At 39.7% G+C, this 11936-nt stretch overlaps 3 non-coding genes across 3 annotated transcripts; 2 read left to right on the top strand and 1 right to left on the bottom strand.

Annotated features, from left to right (window-relative positions):
- Positions 1–4958: 4958 nt before the first annotated feature.
- On the top strand, positions 4959–5075 carry LOC129228826 (U5 spliceosomal RNA). The gene has a single exon (XR_008581009.1). It is a non-coding gene; the product is annotated as a U5 spliceosomal RNA (small nuclear RNA).
- Positions 5076–5399: 324 nt separating this feature from the next.
- LOC129228756 (U1 spliceosomal RNA) lies at positions 5400–5560 on the bottom strand. Its single transcript, XR_008580950.1, has one exon. It is a non-coding gene; the product is annotated as a U1 spliceosomal RNA (small nuclear RNA).
- Positions 5561–9412: 3852 nt separating this feature from the next.
- Positions 9413–9612, top strand: LOC129228785 (small nucleolar RNA U3). Its single transcript, XR_008580973.1, has one exon. It is a non-coding gene; the product is annotated as a small nucleolar RNA U3 (small nucleolar RNA).
- The last annotated feature ends 2324 nt before the right edge of the window (positions 9613–11936 follow it).

The following is an 11936-nucleotide window of genomic DNA, read 5'->3' as shown; positions in this document are numbered from 1 at the left end:
ATGGTATGAAAACCGCTAGATGGCAGTGCGGTCGAGGTGTACGTTCGATTTCGCGGTGTTCACATTAGTAGACGCGGGATTTTGTTGCAAATTAGTTCCGCGTTTCTCTTTTTTACCTTTATTTCGTGAATATTTCATGAAACAGCGTTTAAGGCTTTTAATGGAGGCATCAAAGTTGAACATTGGAAGAAATAAAGCTTCATCTTGTTTCGTACCAGGATGCAAAAGTGGGTACAAAACATGCAAGGAAAAAGTTACGCTTTTTAAAGCTCCAGCAGATGAAGAAAAATTAAAGTGAAACTCGTTAATTCCCAGATTAGATAAGGTTTTTGATAAATATTTTCTCAATTTGTGCGCTGCATTTCGAAAAACATTTTATTGAAACGCATTTTAAGCATATTATAAATGGTGAGGAAGTTTTGATTCCTCGGGGAAAAACTTTTTTGAAAGATGAGGCAATTTCGACAATTTTCCCAAGTCTGACAACATACTTTACTAAAAAATTACCAAAGAAAAGGTCCATCAGGAATTATACAGTTAAGAAAAATGTTCCCTGTTTGAAAAAAAAAATAAAACTTGATCTTTCCGCAGATGAAACTGAAATAACCACGTATAAATCTATCATAAATGAAATTGTTCATATTAATTTGCTAACGAATATTGGGTTTGTATGAAATTTAAAAAATCTCCAGATATTGTAGTTTTTGTACATAATGAAAATTATGTGGAAAATAATATTGACGATAAGAAGATCATTATTGAAGTAGACACAAAGACAAGGATGTTTTCAAAACAAAATTTTACACAATTGACTGAAAATTTGATACTTATATTTTAAGGCAAATGTATTATCAATCGAGATGGCTTAGGGTGCAGTTTGTTGTTGTTTTTAATGCCACTTGGGAGACTCAAGCCCCATTCATGTAGCCAGCATGAGTTTAAAGCAGAGAGGAGCGACTCCTGAGTCAATGAGGCCCTAAATGAGAAAGAGCCCGACTTGGGCACGATCTATGGTAGCACCACCTCTACAGTTTATAGGTCTGGAGAATAGGTTGGAAATCTCCAGCAACACTACGCCTGGTAACTGTTAGCGACCGACCATTCGACTTTCGGACAAACGGAATCAACAAGCACGTAAGTTATATTTAAAAAAAAAATTTTTTTTTTTAATTTCAGCCTTTTAAAATCCTGTACGAAATTGATAATTATTTTTGTTATCGTCCCCCGTTATCGAGATAAAAGATATTTGTCTCCCGAAATTTTAAGAAAAGTGGCAAATTTAAACACTTGGCGAGGGATTGAAGGTACCAATTTCTCACAGACGATTTCCTCGTCTGCATGTGGCAGGACATCCATATCTACAGAGCGTGAGAAAGATATGTCTGTCCTCATCGAAACTCGCTAAATTTGGAACAACGAGACTCGCTTTTCTTAAAATTCCCATAGGCTTTAAAATCTCCTATATCGACAACGGGAAAATATTTTTTGCGTCCAAAAACATGTATCACAATGTTCTTTTGATCGCTAATTATTTAGATTTTTTAATTGTAACACTGTCATGTTGTTTCCTGATTAAGGGTAGGGAGATTCAGAAGCTGCGCTTCCTTTTAAAAGAACATTTTAAAGCTATCATTAGCAATGTTAGACAAAGGAGAGGGACAAGGAGGTTCCCCATTTGTTTTTAGTTTTTAAGGATACATTTCTTTCGCTATTTTACATCTGAGATAAAAGATAAAAATACATAAATACTTTTTTTTTGACAATGATAACGTCTGATTCAAAAACACTTCTACTTTGATAATTATCGACAACAAAACCGTTTGCTGTCAGGTTCTCTAGACAATTTTTTTTTTTGATGTGATATTAATTAAAAATAAAACATGCCATCCATAATGCGATTCCTTTATTATATTTTACATTATTCATTCTTTGTAAAACAAATAAAAAAAACATCTTATCCTAACACGTTTCATACCTTCCATACGCAAATGGAGCATAATCTCTGCCAAATCACTTGTTGACCGCGCAATTTCTAATGTGAAATACCGACTTGGAAAATATTACGTAAGAATGAGTTTGACCCCCCCCCCCCCCAAAGGTACGTAGAGGCTTTTCCAACCCCCCTTCCCCCTCGGCACCCTTACGTATTTAATGAATGGCCCCTTATAGTCTATTATTTTCATTGAAGATAAATTAGCATAAGGTAATTTTATGTTCTTCAAAAAATAATTGAACACCCATGTAACAAATAGCACTTATTACAGAATTCGTCTTTTGCGCAGAAATAAGTTCAATCCAAGAAATGGGGCTTTTAAACTGCGAAATGAGCATGCAATCGCTGATTTAAAACGAGTCTGATTGAGGAGCATAACGTTACTCCTCGAGCGCAGCGCCATCTGGGTTTTCCTCAGATCTGACCTCACTTTTTCCCCGTCGATCGGCACACTACTCTTTCTAGGCACTATACTCTGATCGACCAACCTTTATCGGAATTTCAAAATACCTCCAAGCCATCACAACTGACCTCTTCAGATCATCTAAGCCCAATGACTGGACACTAGACGACCTTCAAGTACAGAAGGAAATTATGGCACTCTCTGACAACGTCGCTGCAAAAATCGGAAGTCTCTATCCTGACAGCAGCGAAGACGATATGGACTTAAATCAATCCAATGATGATGTTTCACCGTTTCCTGAGACCAAGCCCGAAGTCCAAGCGAACATTCCCACAACAAACAAGTTCTCTGTTCTGACCCCTGAAGAAGCCCCCACGAAATCTCATCTCATTAGATTTTGATCAGGACTGGTACTAAGTCCCATTTACCTGACATGGTGGAAGTTGGTAGGAAAGAACCATCTAGCCATGAGGCTAGGGGGGGGGAAACCTACGGGGGGGAAATGGGGGGGAGGAAGCTCTCATCTCATCTCAATAAATTTTGGGGGCAGGACTGGGGGATAACCCCCATTTACCTGACTTCGTGGAATTTGTAGGAAGGAGCCATCTAGCCATTAGGCCGACCAACGGAAAAAGAAAGGGAGGGGGAGGAGATGAAAGCTTATGGCCTCGCTAGGGCTGCGAGGCCGCTTATGAGGGCATCTATTTGCTGTTGCTGGGCCTGTAGTTGAGCAAGGACCTGTGCGAGTAGTTCATCACGTTGCTTAAATCGGAGAGCTGCTGGAGGGCAACTGGTCGTGGTAGGAAGTCGGTGGTAGCCCTTGGAGCTGCCGTCGGGTTCCTCTTGGTCCAGGCGTTTTCTTGCTGCACGGGAGAGATCTAGGGGCGGATCTAGAGGGGGGCCATGGCCCCTCCCAAAGCCTTGTGGTTGTATGAATTTTTTTAAGGAGAAAAAAAAAGAAAAAAAAATATTATGAGAAGATAACAAAATTTAACACATGTATTTTACTGAAAAAGAAGTATAGACCTAAATTGGGAGATAACTTATATCCCTATCCTCAAAACAAAACTTATGTTTCCAAAATTTTTCTCCATCTTTTACATCATTTCTTGATTCCAACTACAGACACTTCAACGATCTGTAAATGCTGCCGTTCTCAGAGTATACCTATTGTTCACAAGACCAAAGAGCGCCTAAATTTTCGTTTTTACGACTTTAATTTCGAAATAGGAGGAGAACCCCCATTTCCCATGCCCTTTCACAAATGCCTTGATATGTAGCAAAAAATTGCATTTTAAGTTTTTATGTGGGAAATAATGTCAGCTGAAACTAGCTTATCCATCACTTATCACTTAACTTGCTTAAAAGCAACTTAAATGAATTTTTTTGGGACTTCAATTACAAACGAGTTTTGATAGGATCCCCTCCCTCCCTAGTTTATATCGTGATGATAGCTTTAAAAGGAGGTTTTTAGAGGAGCTCACGAATCTTCCATCCCTTTATAAAATATATATAAATATAATTGAAAATCGAATTTTTAGAGCCTCAAAGGCAAAATATTTCCAGGAAGGAAGGATTCTAAGCACCTTCACACTTCCTTTAATGTAAGCAAACATTACCTAAAGGTGCATTTTTAGGCTGGACAGCTGGAGAGTTAGAAGAGCACCCCTCCTATTTTAACTTCTCAATGTATAATGATAGAATATTTTGGTTTCTAAGCGTTATTTTCAAAAAGTATTTTGGGGCCAGCGCAAAAAACATGTCCTTTCTCCGTACATCATCAAAAAAAGACAAAATGCGTTTTTAGTTTCCTAATTTTCAAAAACTACTCGGAAATTTAAATTTTGAAACATTTTCGAGGGAGATACCTAAATCCACCCCCTCACCGAATGTCTCGATACCCCGAAAATTGAGTTTTTAAAACTTCATTTTAATAAAATTTCCGGGGAGTTATCAGAGCCCCATCTTCCAAGAGGCAGAGTAGGCAGCCGCCTAGGGCGGCAAACTTTTTAGCGGCGGGAAATTTGCTATTATAATGCACATTTTTTGAATTAAATTGTTATTCTTGAAAGTAAAATATTAGCATTCTTTCATTTTCCACAGAAGAGACAAGTTTTTCTTGTAATTTAATAATGATTACTTTCACACATCTTCTGAAAGTCAAATGTTTTTCAATCATGGTGTTTGCTGAATCGTCAGCAAAATTTGCCGAATAAAAAAATTTTCTGGAGATCACTGTGATCATTTCATCGGGGCGCCTCAGAATGTGAAACGCCATCATTTCTTCATAACTGTGACAGTTTGAACCTGGGGAACACTTTTTTACGTTTTTTTGTAGTCAAGGATATTTTGCTTCTTTTTTTGGGGGGGGGGAGGGGACGACAGATTTCAAATTTGCCTAGGGGCGGCATGGAGCTAAATTCGGTCCTGGGGAGTTTGTTCAAAAATTTCGGATAGCCCCTCCCAAAACAATCAGCTGGATCCGCCACTGCTTGACTCGAGGTAAATAGGCTCTGCCTAGGCCTTGTGAAACATAAAATGAACGAACGAATGAACCCGTTCATGCTCTGGTTTCCCTTTAAACCTCGTGCTAATCTTTCGCCTTTTACTAAAGATTACCGCGGAGGGGAACAACTTAAATGAGGTTAAACTAATTTTTGGAACCCTCCGATGGAGGGATATGAAAGCAAGTTGCAATCGAGAAGGCAAACACATTCGTTGGGCCCGATTGGTATGGCCATGGCAGGGCCCCAACAACAAGGTGGCCGGTTCTTCGCCACTATTCAGCTATTGCTTTCTAGTGATAAATCGCATGTGAATCGAGACTATTCCAGAAAAGGCGTTTGTTAGACTCGTCAGTATGATCCCATATTATTACGAATTTACAATCTCTGATGGCACAACCGGCCTATCGATTTACTGCCTTTTGATTTTTCCTGTATCAATTAATGTCACTCTAAATTCTCGTGCAGCATTCGTCATAGCGATTATTCTTCAAATTATGAGGGACAGCGCGAACGCAGTCCCAGCTACCAAAAATTACGCACCCCAAGCAACCGCAATTTGCGGATGTGGCGAGCGTCAACCCTCCGAAGTGCAATGAAGGGCCTCTGCTCGAGGGAGCCTCCTCGTTGATCAAGGCATCCCCAGTGCCAGGTAAGTATGCTTGTCATTGTCATTGTCATTGAATGTTTCACAAGGCCTAGGCAGAGCCTATTTACCTCGAGTCAAGTAGGGTGATGAGAGTAGCCAAAATATGCAAAAGCATACCTAGAAGGGAAGAGAAGGGGGGGGGAGAAGAAAGCCTATGGGCTCGTTAGGGCGACGAGTCCGGCGATGACGGCTTGGAGCTGTTGCTGCTGGGCCTGCATTTGTGAGAGCGCCTGTGCGAGCATAGTCAGAATTTGACTGGTGTCTGGCTTTGCAGAGGATGTTGACTGTTGAAGAGCAACGGGTCGTGGGATGAAGTCCAGAGGAGTGGTTGTCGGCTTGATGAGGGGGCGAGTCCAGGCGTTGCCGGATGCATTCGGGAACATTCTGGGTGGTTTTGGCTGGCGAGGCTTGGGACGAGCAGGACAGACTGGTGCATTGGCAGTGTGTTCGCCGCCACATAGAGCGCAGCAGGCTGGGGTATCCTTTGTTTTCGTACACTCAAACGAGCGATGGTCCCGAGCACACTTAAGACATCTGGGAGCACGATAGCATTTGGCGGCAGTATGTCCATAACGCTGGCACTTGTAGCATTGTATGGTGGTGCTTTTGGGGCGAAGTTTTTCTATTCGGATTTTCAGGAAGCCAATGTCGTGTAGGTTGAAAATTTCATCAGCATTGTCCGATTTCTGGAGGAGCACGATGAAGAGGGGAATGAGTTTCTTTTCAGGCCCGGTCCGCATTTGGATGACTTTAATGGGGTCGTAACCTTGTTCCTTGAGAGTGGAACTTATGTCCTCAGTCGAGTAGTCAAGGGGGAGGCCACGGATGACTACCTTGAGTGGTCGTTGTTTCGGGAGAAGGCGGCTGTGGAATTGGAGGTTGTGGTCCAACAGGTAGCGTTCGATGATCTCAACATCTTCTTCTATGCTGAGGAAAACTTGAAGGTCAGAACCAGAAAGTTTTCCTTGGACCTTTCCAGCGCAGATGTCAGCAAATTCAGCCAGGAGCTTGGATGGGGAGGGAGCATCCGCCACGATTATGGGAGGTGGTGAGCGACGTCTAGCTGCACTAGGTTTGGCAGTGTCATCTGCTGCCGTACTAGGATCCTGGCTTTTCTGGGGGGGTTCTTCGGAAGCTAAGACGTTAAACTTGTTTTTGGTGGGAATGTTGACTTGCACCTCGGGCCTGTGATGGGGGGTCTCGGGAACGTCATCAATCGCTTGGTTGATCTCCATATCGTCGTCGCTGCTGTCGTTGAAGAGAGTTGCGATCTTGTTTTCGACGTTGTCAGAGAGAGCCATGATGTCTTTCTGTACTTGAAGGTCGGCTGCTGTCCAGTCGGTGGACTTGGCTGATCTGAAGAGGTCGGTCCTGATGGCCTGTAGATAATTTGAAATTCCTTTGAGGGATGGTTCGTCGGAGGAAGATTCAATTTTTGATAAAGTTTCCATGGGGTCAAAGTCATATTTTTCTAAGACAGCATTAAAGGATTTTGTAGACATGGTCCTGCGTCCGGATGAGTCGCTCCTAGTGGAGGTCGTTGAAATAGTTGAAAGAGATGGAGAAATGGGTTGATGTGCGGCCGCCTCCCGGGGGACAGTTTCGATGACGGAGTTAACTCCGCCGGCCCTGACAAGGGCCTCTACGCTGTAATCCCCGGAGCGACGGTTCGCAATCTTCCGCGCTGGTTGCCGTGGCATCGAGACGAAGGAAAAACACGTCCGACCAGGTCGGACGCTCAGCGTGGAGTATGCTTGAGGCACTGGCGAAAACGTTTATATATTACTTCTCATCTCAGAATAAACTGGTTGCGTGTCTTCCAGGAGGAGCTTCCCTTCAAAAATACTTCTGATTGAAACCGAATATAACACACGTATCATTTTCAGAAATTTGTAACTACTTGTTTTGCTAATCAAAAACGTTAAACCTATTACGAGTTCTAAAAATTACCCTCGAATATTGTATTCTCAAATTGAAGCTTAAATATTTCTTATTTGTGTGTGTGAACAGCATTGTTTCATTTTCCTAACAAATACCGAGATCTTTTCAGACTTTATTAAACGTCAAGAACTTTGTGAGTAAGTAAATCCTAACGAATGGCAAAGTTACGTAGGAAATTTCTATTGCCATCAATGCAAATTATGATATGATGCTGTTAAATAAGTAGCTCATTATTATGATTGGAGATTTCGGACTCTGGACTGGATTCATCATTAAAAATAACGTATTTCCTGTACAGCGGAGAGGTAACCAAAATCAAACTACTATGAAATTTTACACCGTATCACCCACGGATGTGTAAAGAAGGAGATGCATTTAATAAATTGAAGCTAAGTTTCTTATACTTACCGAAAATTATTATTAAAAATCTCATTTATGGAACAACATCTCTTGGCTGTGTTATTTATCTACAGGGTGATTATAATTAAAGTTCCACTTTCAAAACGCTGTAAAAATAAAACCACTGGTCAGAATGACGTCAAACTTCAACGGAATATTATCGAAGAAGGGGGGAACTTAATGTCAGAAGAAAAATAAATAGTTGGAATTTTTAGCAACAGATGGCGCTGTAAGCATCATAATTTAATAGTGGTCGACTAAAATTACAAATAAATCATAAAATATTACCTAAGGTGTAAACTATACGTTAAAACACCGTACTACTCCAGCGTGCATGAGGATATTGGTGTGACTGTTAGTTAAGTAAGCCCATCCAGCACGGAAACGTCATATCACATTGGATAGCAAAAATTGGTTTTTAATTGTCCTGAGGCCGAAAACCGCATAAGAAGCATCAGTAAAAATCAAATCTGTTTTTTCGTGAGACTGGCGCAAAAGATGTTCAATATAATGTACCCCGTTTTCTGTAACAAGTTGAAATCGAGAAACAGCATGTTCCACGACTGATTGAAGTGTTTCCGGGGTCACGTTTAGAATGTGTTGCGTAATGCATGATTTCAGCTCTGCAAAGTTTGGAAACGGAGCACTGAACAAAACAGCTTTCAGCTGTCGAGCGCATGACAGGTGCTTTGATTTACATATTGACACTTGCAGCGCCATCTATTGCTAAAAATTCCAACTATTTTTCTTTTGCCATACGTTTTCCCCCTTCTTCGATAATATTCCGTTGAAATTTGAGGTCATTCTGACCGGTGGTTTTATTTTTACAGCGTTTTGAAAGTGGAACTTTAATTATAATCACCCTGTATATTTTTTAATTATTTCACTGACATAAAAGTAACTTTACTCCCCATCCCAGTCCCATACAACGATATTATGAAAACATTGATTATTTTGATGACGCCAAATCCTTGGGGATCCTGACCAACATTTCACTTTCAAACTTCACACTAACAAAAACAATTACCGAGTGTAAAGCTAAAATAGTTATAAACCATCCTCTTTTAGTTAATCCACATTTAAATCACTTTAACAGGGGAACAATTTATTTTTCACTGATACGTTGAAAAATGCTGTTGAAGGGTAGGGATATGCCTCGCGTTGTCTCACAAATCTCTTATCAAAACAAACATTTAAGAATTATCACGGGCATACCAAAATACAGAAAAGAAAGAAACTGCTCAAATTATACAATGACTTTTATTTCTAGTGATGACAATAGATCAGGTGCATCGTTTCAATTTTGTCTAAGGGGGGTAAGGGTATGAATACTCAAAGCATTATTATGAAAATAAATATCTCAAATTCTGAAAGTCGGGGTGGGCGACGCAGCACTCTCCTTATCACCCTAAAATGACGGAGGTATACTGTGATAGGTGAGATTTGGGAGTATTTAGGTTTTAGCTCCCAGTTTGATATCAGATCATCATTAGTATAAGAAGGGAAACGTAAACTCACCGATCAAGATCATACTTCATAGGATCATTTCTATAGTATGATTAGCGAGTTCGCTCACCGAACTTCGCAGAATACCCAACCACGATGATGTGGAATGGGGTTACTACCTGAGCGTGAAGCCGGTGTGTCAGTCCCTGACATACCATTGATGATCGCGCCTTCTGCTCTCGTAGCGGTTGGAGGGTAGGAACTCGTTCTGAGTGGTTACTACGAGCAAAAAATAGAATGCATAATCCCTTTCTGGTGAGAGTCACCAGCCTCCCATAAAATAGAGGGAAAGAAAGATCTTTCTTATCCAAACCTGAAACCTGAGCTCAAACGGTAAGAGAGAGAGACTTCAGACACGAGTGATGGTTAAGAGATACAGTGGTATCACTCTAGAAAACTGAGATTAGTATATGTACGTCTCTCGTTGTTGTGTGTGTGGTGTATAGTGAGATAATATTCCAAGAGAACCAATCGCGACGAAACAATGCGTCTCTTGGGCGAAACACAATCTTTTGTCGAATGTTAATAAACTCACATCTTTTCGCATTGAAAAAGGGGCTCTTTGTAGCCTCGGGACTGGCGTCTACTATGATTTGAAAATTTAAACTTCCATAGCGTTGATGGTATAATACTTTTACTATTTTTCACTGAAATATTTAAACACATAACATTAACAATTTAACTCCTAGTTTTTGATTTGCACTCGTTTTAAATAAACTCAGAAGCATCAATTATCGCCAGTCATACACTTTGTCTGATGATACACAGATCGATTCCGTATTGAAAATTCGATTATTGGACGACAGTGTCTGAGTCTTGGAATATTTTCTAAAACTTGTGCTCAAGCAATGCCTTCACTTCAAGCTATGTTTGTACTTGTGTGACTGTTTTATTTCTACGCTGCAGCAGTCTTCAATTCTATAATTTTCCAATCTTAACTCTTGATTCATTAAGACTACTGTTTCGGATATCGGAATAGTTTCTACCAATGAGCAAGACTGGGCAGCGCAAACCCTGCCTAGGTTCTTGCGGATGGCAAACAGTCAAAAACTAAAATTACAACGAAACAACCAATCATAAAATTATTACACATTATTTAGAACTTCAATGAGACATGAATAAAAATTTATGGATAAAAAAGTAGTATAAGCCATTGGAATTAATGAGAATGATTCATAACAATAATTTAAACGATCATTCAAAGTATGCTTTTGTTCATTTCTAACTAATGAGTAGTAATTTTACGACAGGAGTGCCCGGGAGAGAGGCTCATGAAATTTTTGGAGCGGTTAGTAGATCTTAGTCTCTTTTGGAAGAGGAATCCTCGTTCTTGAGAGCAGGGGGAGAGGGTCCAGAATTTTAGGAACACGCTCGAGGGGATTTGCTAACTGAACCGTTATCGCTGGTTTAAATAATTTGAACGATTGTGAAAAACTTTTTACGTGGTTAGATTAATTTGATGCACATCGTGCGTTGTAAACGATTTATTTTATTTTCTATAATATCTTGGAAAATATTCCTGTATTATTTGTATAACCAAACCCTTTCTTGCTAGATTTCTTTGTCGTAAAGTTGAAATAATCATTACTGTCATTATTAAATGTGCAACGAATAGTAGTGCAAGTCACATTGGTCATGGAGTGTGTGAGTCACATATAAAATGTCATATTATAAACTAATTACATATTTCATTGATATAAAATTGAAGTACTATCATTACAAGTTACAGCTACAACCTAGGGAAAAAAAAAATTTTTACTCAACAGAGGAAAAAACAGGGGTTTTGTACTTAGGTAATATAATGTATCATGTCCTTTTCATGTAGTGTTAGACACAACTGAGCTTTATCCATATACACAGAATATGCAATGAAATGGATGAAATTTTACGCCTAGGATATATAAATCAAAAATCAATCAAGGTAAAACAACTCAGGGGTCTGGCCAGAGGATATTTGGGTCCGTTAACGGACCCTTCACAAAAATCTGATCAACCAAAACGGACCTTTCACAAAATCCCGATCAAACAAAACGGACCTTTCACAAAATCCCGATCAAACAAAACAGACCCTTCACAAAATTCTGATAAACAAGATCGGATCTGTCACAAATTGTTTATTGAAAGAGCAAATCTGAAAGCAAAATAACGCATATTTCTGTGTATTAAACCGATAATTTTTGGAACCTTTTTTTTAAGTCAAATTAGAGGGATCAGCTTATACAAAATCGGCTAATTTTGAAAAAAAAAATAAAAAAAAAAGTCGGCACTCTTGCGATGCTCCTGCAAGCGATAAATAATTGCTACTGCCAAATAAATATAATGGTTGTTTGTTTTATCACAGCTAATTAGCAGCGGTGTTGTTGTAAACTTTTCTGAAAAGGCATTGGTAAGCACTTTTCTCCGCTCATGATTTAATAAACAATAATAATATATATCTGCGAAATGAACTTAGAACTGCAAAGGGATACTAAGGGTGAGGAAAAAATATGATCGCTTCAGATAGGGTTACCAACTTCAAAACTTTCACCACTTAGCGTCTGG

Source organism: Uloborus diversus, chromosome 8 (genome assembly GCF_026930045.1).
Source record: "Uloborus diversus isolate 005 chromosome 8, Udiv.v.3.1, whole genome shotgun sequence".
NCBI classification, from domain to species: domain Eukaryota; kingdom Metazoa; phylum Arthropoda; class Arachnida; order Araneae; family Uloboridae; genus Uloborus; species Uloborus diversus.
This window is presented reverse-complemented; position numbering and strand designations above follow the sequence as displayed.